The sequence below is a fragment of the Falco rusticolus genome, chromosome 8 (genome assembly GCF_015220075.1).
Source record: "Falco rusticolus isolate bFalRus1 chromosome 8, bFalRus1.pri, whole genome shotgun sequence".
NCBI lineage: Eukaryota > Metazoa > Chordata > Aves > Falconiformes > Falconidae > Falco > Falco rusticolus.
Window position 1 is genome coordinate 5,651,471 of NC_051194.1, and position 13,594 is coordinate 5,665,064.

The 13,594-nt window shown below is 45.4% G+C and overlaps 1 protein-coding gene across 1 annotated transcript in view; it reads right to left on the bottom strand.

Annotated features, from left to right (window-relative positions):
* The window catches only part of RASGEF1C (RasGEF domain family member 1C), a 79,223-nt gene extending 78,960 nt beyond the window's left edge, over positions 1-263 (bottom strand). The window contains exon 1 of the mRNA XM_037397626.1: positions 104-263. The gene's annotated coding sequence lies outside the window, so the exon portion shown is untranslated. The remainder of the gene's footprint in view (positions 1-103) is intronic.
* Positions 264-13,594: the final 13,331 nt, after the last annotated feature.

A 13,594-nucleotide genomic window follows, 5' to 3' on the forward strand; every position in this document is an offset into this window, starting at 1 on the left:
GGCAGCATCCTCCCGGCTGCGGCAGCGCGGTGCGGTGCGGGCTACCGGCGGGCAGGGTGCTGGGGGAGGGGACGGCACCGGGACCGGCCGCGGCGGGACTCACCGAGCTACGCGCGCCTGCTGCCCCCGCTGCCGTCCATGGGGGCGGCGGGGGGACGGGAGCCCGCTGCGGGCGAGAGCCGCCCCACGATCCGCCGCATCTGCCCGCCGCCGCCGCGGTGGAGGAGGAGGAGGAAGAGCGGAGCGCGCCGCACCGCCCCGGAGCCCCGGCGCAGCCCGGCCGCAGAGCGCCGCCTGCCCGCCGCGCCCGGGATGGGACCGGCTGCGGCGGGAGGGGCGGCCCGGCCGCGGGGGCAGGTGCAGCCGCCCGGGGCGGGGGCGCGGGGGGGCGGCGCGGAGCCGGGCGCGGCCCCGGGGCGGTGCAGCTGCGGGAGCGGGGCCGGCTGTGCCCGGGGCGGTGGCGCCGGCGGCCGCGCACGGTGGCGGGGGGCGAGGAGCGGCTGGGAGCGCCTGTGCATAACGTGGCCGGGCGTGAGTCCGCCCCGCGAGGGCTTTTAATGAAGTACAGAAGTTCCCTAATATAATTATATCGTCTTCTTCCTGATAATTGGCTTTGGCAGCCGTGCTGATCGAAATCCCCCGGCGCGGCTGCCGTGCGCCCCCCCCGCTCGCTCCGCGGCAGCGCGCAGCCCCGGCCGCCCCCCGCGCTCACGGACCTGAGGGTTCAGTGGAAGCGTCTGGCTCGCAGCAGGTGAAAATAAGGGGCAACGTTTATTTACTTATTTCTTAAAGTGCATGTCCTTAGAAAGCAAAGCGACTTGGTCTCCCTGGGAAGGGAGGAGTAAATATCCTCCTTACGCAAATGAGAGGTTATTGCAGGTGTTGGGGAAGGGCCATCTTACCGAGCAGGAGCGTGGCACTGCTTTAGGGTGGCAACAGAGGATGCTCTGGCTGGCTGAGCGGGAGCAGCATCCCCCCTCCGCTGCTCCCTTGCTGTACCTGTGCTCTGGAGGGGCCAGGTGAGCTGCAGCTGGTTCAGACGCTCCTGTTCTCCCCGGCTCAGTTCATCTGTAGGGAAATTGCCAATGAGGACACGCCAATACAAGCCAGATGCGTGGGCGTTTTATGCACGTATGTGGGGAAAACGGATCAAGCCCACAAATTCATCTTCCAGAGGACAAGCAGCCAACACAAGGTAATGATTTCTAGTTGCTACAGGCCCCAGACCAGACTTCTTTCACCCTATGACTCAAAGCTGAAACGTGGCCATGCCACACTTGCCGACACTGGGACATGATGAGGAGAGTAAACACTTCAGATAAGCAGGATTAGGGAATTCTCCTAGTCCAGGGTTGTGGAGGGGAGCAGCAGACAGCCTGCACATCTGTACCTCTCTCCATACATCAGCCTGGGTGGTGTCTAAGGAGTTGGACATTCCTGCATGTTAATACAAAATCAACATAACCTAGAAAAACATGGCTTGAACCAGAGGACAGGCAGCCTGATAGACTGACTCTGCAATTTCCATCTTAAGGTCTTTTCCCTAAATGTTAACCTTTTTATTTTAAAGTCCCATCATAATTACAGGCTCTCACTCAGACTTCCCAGTCTTCCTCTAAAACCAACATAGAAATAACTTCAGAGAATTACCTAGTTTAGTTTTCCCTCAAGGACAGATGCAGGAAAACATTCACCCAAAATGAAGTCCTCCAGCTTGCAAGCTCTCGAGTAAAGATACAAGTAGACTCACACACTTACCTTATTAGCAACATCCTTGTTTTTCTTATGCTTTATGGACCTTTCAGCAGGAGTCTTCTTCCCCCAGTTGTAGAGATCAATAGTTTTCAGCTGTCTCCCCTTGACTCAGTTTTTCTACCATCTTTCCAGGTGTTAAGCTGATTAAGTTTGTGATTTTCAAGGATCAGCTTTCTCAAAAGAGGAGGAATAATATGCTCAGTCCTCTCTGACCTCTGTTATGTTTCCCATCCTCCACCAGTTGTTAAAGGTAGATGGTTCAGAGCTGGCTTCAACTTGTTCCTTAGATATTCCAGGGTAATCTTCTCAGGCTTTGCCCATTTCAGCGTACCTTTTGTTTCTGTGCCCCTCTGCAAGTAGATATGTGTTGTTTCCTGAAGCTGTTCTCCTAGAGGTAGAAAACAAAAAAGCTAACTGCAGAATTCAACCAATAACAGGACAATCATTGATTTTGTTCTTTATTTCATTCCATTTTAAGCATAAACTCTTTCTTAAAAGAAACAAGGTAATATAACTGTTTGATCCTGAGCAAATAAGAACAATGCCTTTTTTCCCCTGGTACAAGGCACCTGTCCAACATTTTATTAACTTTGCTAATTGCATTAAGCATCCTGCAGTGCTGAACAGTCCTCAGCTGCTAATTCCCAGATCACTATAGTTTAGTTGACTGTTAAATGAGAAAAATTCATAGCAGAAAAAAAAAAGACATTTTAGACCCACAGTAGCAACCAAATGATCATACAGTTCTGAATTCTGATCACTCCTGCCAGTGCTCATATTTTATGAACTACTGGAAGATGATGTTAGGACTCATATAATAAATATGACATGCTTCTGAGCTATATGGATACAAGTGAGATTGATTGATAGATCTTACATGTTCAGACATTTATACAAACAAGAAAAATTAGGTTTCCATATGTGAATATTTTATGCAGATTTTTATGCAGATAATTTGTATCTGCTCTTTCATTTTGTTACCTGTAGTATTACATGTGAACTAATAGTAATCTGAATTTACATACACAAATTACTGGAAGGTCTGGATCTGGCACATTGGGGAGTAATTTCTGGCTGGAAACATTAGCAGTGTGCTAACTATTTAGACAATTATATGAAATGAAATAAGCAGTTGTCAAAGGAAAAATGCATTGTTATGAAAACTGGAATTGGTATAGTCTCAAATAAAAATGTAGTCTGTGAAAAAGAGTTAATCAGAAATTCTTTCCTGCCACTCTCCTGTCTTGCTGCTTTTCTTTTTCTTTCGTTCTTTTCCTGGGGTGAAATTCTGCCACCCAGAAGCAGAGAGCTGGGGCGGCAGATGCAGCTGTACCATGCTGCAGATGTGGGAAAGCAGTAAATCACCACCCAAAGCAGAGGGTTGGCAGGTTCCCTGCAATCTGGGCTCGTGGCTCTGCCTGCAGGGATCAAACACACATGTGCCAGAGGAGGATGAGTGTGTGCCACACACAAGGACTGATGGTACATGCATGGTAGGTTTGACATGGGAAATGCGGGACTTCATAGTTTTGGTCCTTACAGTAGTCAAGACCTAAATTCTACTCAAGAAGTAACAGGAGAAAAAGTAAGGTTAGAGGGGACGTATGGAAGAAGCTGCAACTGTCCTGCAGCCACTGTCAGGCAGTGGTTTCCAGATGACGTGTCCACATTTTCCATTTTTAAGAAGAACAAGGGCCTTTTGACCGTGGTTTTGTGAAAGGAATATTATTTCTGCCTTTTCATATTTTATCACCAGGGAACCCATTCTATAGCCAACCAGAAGAAAACTATATGGAAGGATGCAGGGGCGGAGAAAAAAAAAAGAAGAAGAAAGAAAAAAGAAAAAGGCCAGTTTAGCTATTGCTAATCGTATTCATTTATATATGTTGTTTATAATCAGCCTGTTTAAACATTCATTTCCTTTCTTCAATAAAGAAAGACCCTCTCTCTCTAGGACCCTCTCCATGTCCATTGTCTGTGACAGACAGTAGAGATCGGTACCAATTACTCAGCTGTTATTTGGTAAGTACTCCGAAGTACTTTGATGCAGTGGCATTGTGAATTCTCAGTAGCAGCTAATTGTGCCATTTTAATTCATTTTTAACAAGACACCTGGGAGAATGAAGAAACATCACAAAACCACAAAACCCCAAGAATATTTTTGAGTTGGTCTCCCTCTCTCTCCTTATTTCTGCCTTCCTACAAAAGGACCTTTTGATATTAGCACACAAAGGTGAAGCCCCTTAGCTTCACCCAGCTGGTGACAGTGTCATTCTCTGGCACTGAGATGTAACCCGTCTCCCACGGGCAAGGGAAGGCAATGGTAGAATATATAAAACACCACAGAAGTCGTCCAGTGAGAAGAGGCCTCTGCTTCTCAGACATTCCACATCTTTATCACTTCTGTCTCTCTAGGCAACCAAGCCACATTTCCTATGTTGTCAGCAGCCTGTAGAAGGAAAGGTGAGGTTGTTGCTCATCATCATTTGACATGCAGATGTAATTCTCAGATGGAAAGGAAAAAAAAGGTGGCAAAGTGATGTATTTTCTTCAGCAGCAGCTCACTCACGCCATACTTTTTTGTGAAAAGTGTTCTCTGACAGTCACCAGTTTGGTTTCCCTCGTTAATACGCACCCTCTTCATTCTCACTCATATTGCTTAGTGTTATGCTCTGTGCTAACTTCAACATACATCTTTTACTGGCTCAACAGGGGCACTAATTCCGGTAAGACAGAACTGTCCAGATCACTGGCTTCAGGAAGTCATTGACACAGGATCCTGCTGGTCTCTGCAGTGGCTGGAGGAGAAAGGAGCACGCTCCAAGGCAGCCGTTAACCAAGCCACACAAGATGCTCATAGATCAAACCCAGCACTGTAAATTGCACCCAAGAGAAAGAGCACTGGACATTGAGGAATAGATGTGGTGTGTTCTTAGTTTAATTAGAAAGGTACCTATGGCGACACATTGCCTATGTTTTCACTGAGGGATTTATCAAAAATTGAAAGGCATATCCACTAAGCCATGTGATTTCACTGTCTAAAATATTCCCCTCTCAATTTTGGTCAATATCTGTGCTCTTTTGTTAGTGTTGTGGTAAGTTTTACCAAGTCAGGCCTGTCAGCGTAGGGCAGGTGGAAGACCCACAAGTTCAGTAGTAGCTTAAAAGTAGCTGTGGATGCTCTGACACAGGGCTATGGCTGTATACTCACAGCTAGGCACAGACAGCAGATGTGCACCTCTGGTTAGTGCTGGCCTGCCCACAAGCCTTAGCCGGCAGTCACTGACTGGCTTTCAGTGGGGAAGAACTCTGGTCCAAGCTCAGTAACTTTGAAGCTTAACAGTATAATGACATTTAATACTGCTAGTATGCCAACAAACTGGCTGCTTCTTTTGTATGTATTTTAGCTGCTGTAATTCATAAAGGAGCTTTGCACATTTGGAGTACTGAGACAAAGGGATTCTTGATTCCAGCAGAAGAGCTCTCCAGCCTGTGGTACGGCCATGGTAGAGTGCCTAGCACAAATGCTCAAGATTTTTATCCTGCTCAGCTGCAAAACTCCCCTTGAATTTTGCTGCTTCTGGGAAATGCCCAAGAGTGACGTGAGCTGGCTCCTTCCACTGAAGGCTGCTAAGCTGCTGAATTTGTTTGAAGCAAGGGACTGAAGGTCATGTTGCGATCATAGGACCAGGGAGAGCGTCACTTTTGGGAAAAGGGCACTGATGTACTGAATGCATTTAAGAGTCCTTTGTTGATGACGATTACTTTGACAAGACCTCCAGGAAACTTACTTTATCACTGCAAACCCATTTTCAGGCTATTTTTGCCCTTACTGTATTTAGTCTCTTTTTCTAAGATGGATGTTTTTCACCACAGATGAGATCTCAATTTCTTTCCAGACTTGGACAATGGTGCAGTTCAGGAGGATGACAACAACAAGCTGCTTCTCAAACTACCACACAAAAGACTTCAGTCAGGATAGTTACAATAAATACAGGCACCAAGTGTGAGGGTTCCCATTTCCTGGCAGCGCTGCTTTACGCTGTGTTTTCTCTGGAAGGAATCTATTACATCAGTGACCTTGGGAATGTATAGTGAGATGGTTTAATCAGAGTTGAAAATCACAGTACAGAAAGGGGCTTCAGTTCTTCTGGCTGGACACGACGTACCCAATTTGGGAGCCACTAAGGAATTTCACTGATACCAGACACATTCTTTAGCTCATCTACATGCAGTGTTAACATGGCTGGTGGCAGCACTATGGCCCTGGTTCGGCAAAGCACTGAAGCACATGCTGAACTCTAATTTCTTCAATTAGACTTAAACATGTGCTTTGGGCTGAGGATATGCCACAATACCCAGAGAAATCACAGCACTGTTCTACAGGTGATTTGTTTTGGCCAGTGAATCCCTCTGTAGATAAAGGTTTTGCCAAGTTTCCCACGATCCTGTCTGTTGCTTGGATCTCCCTGCTGACTTTATTCTTACATTTCTAGGCAGTCTTTCACGACAGAACACTTCCTCCTCATGACATATTAGTACAACATCAAGTACAAATGAGGCTGTAGTTTCTATAGCTCTCATAACACCAATAGTTAAAACAGGAATGGATTTAAGCCCAGGCTTTATTGTCCTCCTAAATGGAGGTTTATAGAGTCCTTATCTTTCTTGTGTTTTCCTTCATGTGTGAAATGGGTCTTTACTCAACCCAGCTTGCCTTAGATCCCCATGGGGCAAAGTGTCTGTGGGTAGAATGACATCTATTTGAAGGGAACAATATTAGGCTAGGAGTAAAGATTAAAAAGTCTGGAAAACTTCTAAGACTTCAGTTGACATATTGAGTAATGCCAAGGTTGTGGCAAGATGACAGAAGCATGTTCTTGTGTGGCTTGGAAGCTATGGAAATGCAGAATGTTTCTGCAGTAAGTTAATCTGCTGATAAGAACTTAAAGCGGTGGTTAATTAGAGAGCAGCTTCAAGGGAAAGCTCAGCTGATCCTACAAAGTTATTGCATCAATTGTACAGTGTGAGGTTTGAAAGGATGTGCTGAACATAGGCAGGTAACCTGCAAGAGATGGGCCCGAGCCCACTCTGCTCCAACGGTGTAAAACTGATTGTCAGCAGGAGCAGATACGGGCTGATAACTGTCAGTGAGTTTCAGCGAACACTGGAATCAGCTTCTTAATTGCGTGAGAGTTGCAAGAGAATGATAAAGGTGGATCTAACTCATTATCCAGGGGCAAGTTCTGACACTGCAGGACAAACATTTTGCTGAAGGGTCTTTCTTAGGTATCAGGTTTTTATCTGGATTCTATCGACTGCATTCCTAGGAGGAGGAATAAAAGCCTGCAAGAGCAAACCCTCACCAAGAGAATAGTACATGTTTGATTGACAGTCATGTACTTTATGTTTTAAATTAGATTTTTCAAAGGGGCAGGGTCAAGGGCTTTCTCTTGCAGAAGATCAAAGGTTACATCCTTTGCTCATCTAAACAAACTTGGCTTCATTGACTGCTTTGTTGATTTGCAGCAGCCAAGTGTCTCTACCGAAAATATAGACCAGACACAGAATCAGCAGCACACCCATGCCTGCTCTCCAGTCATGAAATAAAATATGATTCATACCCCAAGCACAGGAGAAGTGGAATGCAAAAAGCAAACAGCAGACAAGGTGAAAAGTAATTACATTCCCTTAACTGCAGATAAAGAAGAAAGAAAAAAAAAGCCCAACACCAAACACTGTTCATTAGATTTTTTTTCTCTTTAGAAACCACTAAAACGCAAAGGCAGGCTCTTTACTGAATCCCATTTTTGGGCAGAAAAATAAATATTGTTGTAGGAATTATTGGAGCGTACATATAATAAAAATCTTCAAATAGAAATGCACTGCTAATGTAAGAGCTATTAAGCTGGGCTGAAATATATAGATCATATTTAAAATGAAAGGAGGTAAATAATCCATTGCTGTTATGTGATTGCCATTGGCAGAAAAGGAAATAATGTGGAATTATGATAAACGATACAGCCAATAATGGAAGCTGTGGCTAGCATCCCTGAAGGAGATACCACCCACAAGTGGTGAATAAAGAAAGTAGTAAAGTAAGTAAAGTCGTGGCAAGACTGAAAGTACAAAATCTATTTCATAAACCACAGGTTTGAATGCGGAGAGAGTTCTGTTCCACTGACTGAAATCACAGGACGTAGTAACACTGGGGCAGCAAAACTTTGGCTAACCTGACATTATGATTTGTTGCCATTCAATCCTACAGGCAGGTGGCTGCATGCGTGCGTGTGTATTGGGGCACAGACTGTTCTCCATTTCAGCCCAACCTGGAAGGTGACGGTTTGCTTTAATTAGTTTTAACTGGTTCAAATTATGTAAACATTAATTTCACACTTACAGGTTGAGATAATAGATACTGTCAAAAGACAATTTAAAAGACAAAAGTAGAATGTGCACAAGAGTAGAAAGGGCTCAGCAGCACAGGGGAGAAGAAAACTCTGCAGAGCTCTGAAGATGAACAAAGCAGCCATCTCGACCAGGTCTTACCCTGTAGGAGCAAAATATTTTCTTAGTGACAACGGAAGGTGATTTTTATTTTTGCCACAGAAGATGTTTAGGCTCGCTGTCTGTGATAGAGTCTGTGTGCCTTGAGAACCAGCAGAATAATACCCTGTGTGTCCAATATCATATTGCAAAACACAATTTATTTGCCTTTTCCATCAGAACACACTCTGTTCCTGTGGGGGCATAATTGTAGAGCTCAACTCACGCTGGCTCTGAAAGCTTCTATTAAGACAGAAATCTCCTAGATAATAGAAAACTCTTAGGCCCATTCTCTTGCATCTCAGGCTCTGTCTGTCCATTCAGGACTCTATAGCAAGCTCATCTTTGCAATAATAGAGAGACTTTGAAGGAGGTCTTAAAAGGCCAATGATTTCTAACAGCATGCCTGTCCCTCTTCCTCCACTGTTGTCTTTTTTTCTCCCTTGCTTCTGACAGTCAGTCATGACTGCAGGTCAGCTCTGGTAAAGAGAGATCTTGCACCGTGTTTGGAGGGTGTTAAGATTTTATACCATTTTGACCTCTTGTGGCAATGTACCCTGCAGCCGAAGTTTCCTTTTCTGGCAACCTCCCTTCTGAACTGGCATCCCACCCACACCATCTGTAACGCCGTGTGGATTAGTCTGGTCCTGAATGTAAAGCTAGTTCCTGAGACACCTCCCCAGAGCACTCCATTACCACACCAGGACTGCCCAGAAGAGCAGCTGCTGCATTTCCCCACTCTCCCCTCGGGGTACCTGTGCTGTGCTCTGACACAGGCTCTCCTCCGGCCAGTGACTGCAGCTGCTTCTGGCTGTGAAACAGGGAACCCAGCACAGCGGACCTGAGCTACTCCTAAACCCCCTTCACTGTTTCACACCCCCACTGTGAGACAACTCCAGGTAACATTTTTTCCTAGAATGATGTTCCAGAGGTTCAAACAACGGTGAAGAGGTGAAACTAGGAGCTCTGAACCAAACCTGCTCCATCACTGGCACTGAAATCCCCTGGCAGCAGTAGTCCGTGCCCTTGTATCTCCCCAGCTGCAGCAGGGCAGCCAGACCCACTTGCCAGGCTTTCCCCAGAGGGGAACCTACTCATGCTTTTCTCATAGGAGGGCATCACAGACCTTAGGCTCTTTTACAGAAAGATGAATAAATAAAAAACAGAAATGCAGCAGGCACCTGCATTTTATTACTTTCTGATTTAGTCATCCAGAGAGTTAGACATACAAAGTGATAGTAAACATTGTTATCACCATGTACTAGGTGGGTATGAAATATAACTTGAAGGACACATTCTTAAAGCTATTATTGGCTTGCCTTGTGCTGTACTTTTCTAGGAGAGATGAATTAACTTTCCTGTACTGTATCACAGAAGCCTGGGTTTGTTTAATATCTAAAGGCAGGTGGCAACACAGCCCTCCATCAGCATACTGAGAGGAAAAATACAGCCCTGTTCTTTAGTATATTTGTTTTAACGTTTTTCATTCCTAGCATTCAATTAGTCAGTGAGGTTAATCTTTAGCTAGGGCTCATTGCAAGGACTGCGTTTCTTCCTTTCTGCTGGAGTTTCCTGTGCATGGAGCCTTGAGTTTGTACATCTGCAAAGGTAGGGACTGACCAGGGGAAAATGCAAAGTTATCCCCTTGTCCCCCGCATTCTCTCCAGCTGAGCAGGCAACATGAGGCTGTGTTACTACATCCCCTCTGTTACCGTGTTTCCCACTGACCCAAGCCTCATCCAAAACAACAACAGCTCCAGCCAAACCATCAACGATGTTATATTTGCTCTTAAATGTCAAGCTGAGGAATTTGCTCCAGTCATGTCACTTCCTGTGCTGAAATCGAGTTTCAGCAGCTGCACCGTCCGCACCAGTCAGAACTAGCTCTTGGTGCGCTTCTGAGTGGGTTTATTGCAGCTCAAAGCTGTCAGGAGAGGCAGAGCAGAGACGCTTCAGGAAAAAAAATAAAAAGAACTGCAGTCATACTTCACACATGAACTCATTTTTTCTGAAGAAGAAAAAAATTGTTAAACCTCAGAAGAAAAACTCCAGATTGTGAACTTTAGATCTCTTCCCAGCAGAGTACCCTTATGTTGCCCCAGACTGAAACGCAGCCGTGAGAGTGCAGGACAGCTGAGATGTAATCACTCCTTTTCCTTTTGTTATGCGGAAGTTATGGGAAGACCAAGCCAGGACAGATGATTTGTCTGTGCATTAGTCAGCCAAAGAACTCACACTCTTGCAAAACAAAACCACTACCAACAATAATTCAGGCTCTCCAAGGCACATGTCAGGAGCGTAAAAGCTGGAGGCTGAAAGACAAGTTGGGAGGAGGGGGAATACTTGCCTCCCCTTGACAGGAGCAAAATCCTCACGTCAGTCATACCCCCCGGTGCACCATGTTAAGGTCCCTGATAAGCTCTGAGTGGCAGAGCACAGCCCCGACTGTGCAGGGCTGGACAGCGGGGCAAAAGCACCTCCTGTTAGTGCCGTCCTAACTGCAGAAGCTGGAAAGCTCCTGTTTGTGGAGCTACCTCAACCAAAATTAGGTGACGTAACATCACACTTGATTGCACAGTATAGACTTGAGCCTTTGTATGTCAGAAATGCATTTAGGGATTTATCTTCTTTGATACTTCAGCAAAATAAGCTCTGCAAGACATTGTTGGTTACATACAAATGCAAAATACTGAGCAATGAGAGGATTTTAAGAAGCTCTTTACAAGAATTTGTTATAGGTCCTCTAAGCAAGGAGAATAACTGGACTATGAAATAACCAGTCAGTATAAAAGGATACAGAGAGGCCAAAATCCTAGTAATAAATTTTGTCTGTTCAGACAAACTGGAAAACACCATCAGGGAAAATTAGATTGGAAGTCTGTTTGGTTTTGGTGCAGAATTGTGTTTTTAGAGCTGAAGTGTATCCAATGGGGAATGAAGTTGTACAAAATTTGATTAAGCAATACAGGGCTAGACTGAAGTTGGGCAGAAGGAGCAGAACAAAGCACAGACTACAGAGATTTTAAAGGCAAAGTGCACCAATGGAGAAAAACCAAAGCTCTCTGAATAGTAGGCAGGCAGGCAAGATCATTTTCCAAAGTACATTATTCTGCAATTAGATGATAAATCTAGGCATGATGTTATTTATTCCCTACAACATCCCAAACTTTAATCTACATTATTTACAAAGTCCGCAGCTATTTGGCAATCAGGACAGAAGGAGAAGTGTCAGCTGTAAGGGGCTCCTGCTTTGAAGACAAATAGACAAGCAGACAAAGAGTCAAGGAAAGGCTCTAGTGTTTCAGCTGCGTGGCCGAGAGCCACTTCTTTGTAGCATATGGCATACACTAACAGGTTTATTTTCCCTGAGGAGGATGTATAAACTGTCTGCAACTGCTCTTCACACTTGTCACTCTAAGTCAGATAATTTTTCCAAGGCATCCTGCAAAAACAGCCCCCCGCTTAAAGCTGAACAAAGAATTTGTGGATGCCTTGCAGGTTGTTTGGGGAGCAAAGGGCTAAGTCTGTACAGAGCGTGGTAAAGCACACGGGGAAGTGTGTCAGAGAAGCCGACAAAGGCAGACGGACGCGATATGAAATGAGAGCAATTAAATGCGGAGGGGAAGGGCTGGAGGGGGGGCACTGCTGGGAAGTGGAGTTAAATTCGGGTCAGGGAAGAGAAGCAGCAAGTGGCAGCATGTCTCTGCAGCTGTCCCGGCCGTGCTGCGGTCCCAGCCCCGTGAGGTCTCGTCTGTGCCGGCAGCCCTCTGGCTCTCCCCCCACGCCACGCAGCGCCCGGTGGGCGTGAGGGCTGGCGGGCACCTGCTGCCGGCCCCACCGAGCTGCAACCTGCCCCGAGGCCCATTAGACGCCGTGATTAATATGCAGAGACCAAAGTGACTGGCAAAGATAATTACACAGCGAGTCAGTTGGCTGGCAAAGTTAATTATGCAGGGAGTCAAATGAGTGGCAAACCAAGTGACTGAGGCAGAATAAAGAAACATTTGGCAGTGACAAATGGCAAAACAAGTTACTCAGACAGGGGGTCAAGCGAGCTGGACACTGGATGTGTTTTCGGGCAGCAGAAGCTGGCACGGCGTCAACAAGAGCTCACTGCCTGGCCGCATGGCTCCCGGCACGGCTCCCCGGGCAGGGCAGGAGCACTGGTGGGGCAGCCCTGGCTCCGGCGGGACTTGCACCTCGATCTGCCTCTGCTTCAATTACCGCGTAACCTCAAGTCATTTAACTTCCCTCTGCCTCAGGACTGCTCACTGTCCCCATTGTGCCACATGAGGAAGTATTTTGCATTCTCTTCAGCCGAATATAAAGCAGACGTATCGACCTGAAAGGGAAAAATATTAACTAACCCAGAAGCGAACTGTGTGTGCACCCTTGCATGCATTCTCAGTGCCACCATCAGCAATAACCTCCCAGCACACTCAGGAGCTAAAAGGAAAGTAACCATTTTTCTTCTGCTATTAGCAGTCCAAAGGGGAGAAACAGTCACAGGCTCAGAGAGGTTTTTACCAATGCATACTAGCAGGCCACATCCTAACTGGAAAGCAGCTAGGTTTATTTCTCCTGACTACGACCAATGGCATATTTTATGAAGGCTTAGTGAAAGAGGATGGCAGAGTGATTTGGGATCCCTTTGGGAAATGCTACATACTTTATTTCTGTATATATTATATTATAAAAATAGTAAAAAATATCCCTGAAGTGACAGTCAAAGAGCTCGAGGGAGGCAGGTAACTGTGACATTTTTACTCTTTGCAAGGTATAAGCAAATCCAGAAGCGCTGAGATTCTCGAGTGTTTGGTTTTGCTTCTCACTTGTTTCTACATTAGGTATCTCACAAGAATGTCAGAGCTAGAGACCCCCAAAATTATGTTATACCTAGAAATTACAGAAACAAAATCGAGCAACTGATAAAAGAATGATTAATCCTGCTACCTGCAATAGGTTTGGTTTTGTTAGTATTTACTTAATTCTGCTGGCCAGTTGGCAAGTTTGGAGAATGGAGGGCTTCGAGATTACATCTGTTGCGAAAGCTCAGGTATCTGTAATGCAAATTTGCACACCAGTTCTCTAGTAAAATAAAAGAAATTAAAATCAACTTTTTTAATAGTCTACAAAGACAGTTTTCCCAAACTATATGTAGCATTTGCCAGAATGAACTCTGTGCAACATTTTTATATCTTACTCAAGCATTTTATATGAAAGCAATGTATTTCGAGTTGAATAATGTTACTATGGTCACAAAATTAAAAATAAAGAAAAAAAAGAAAAAAAA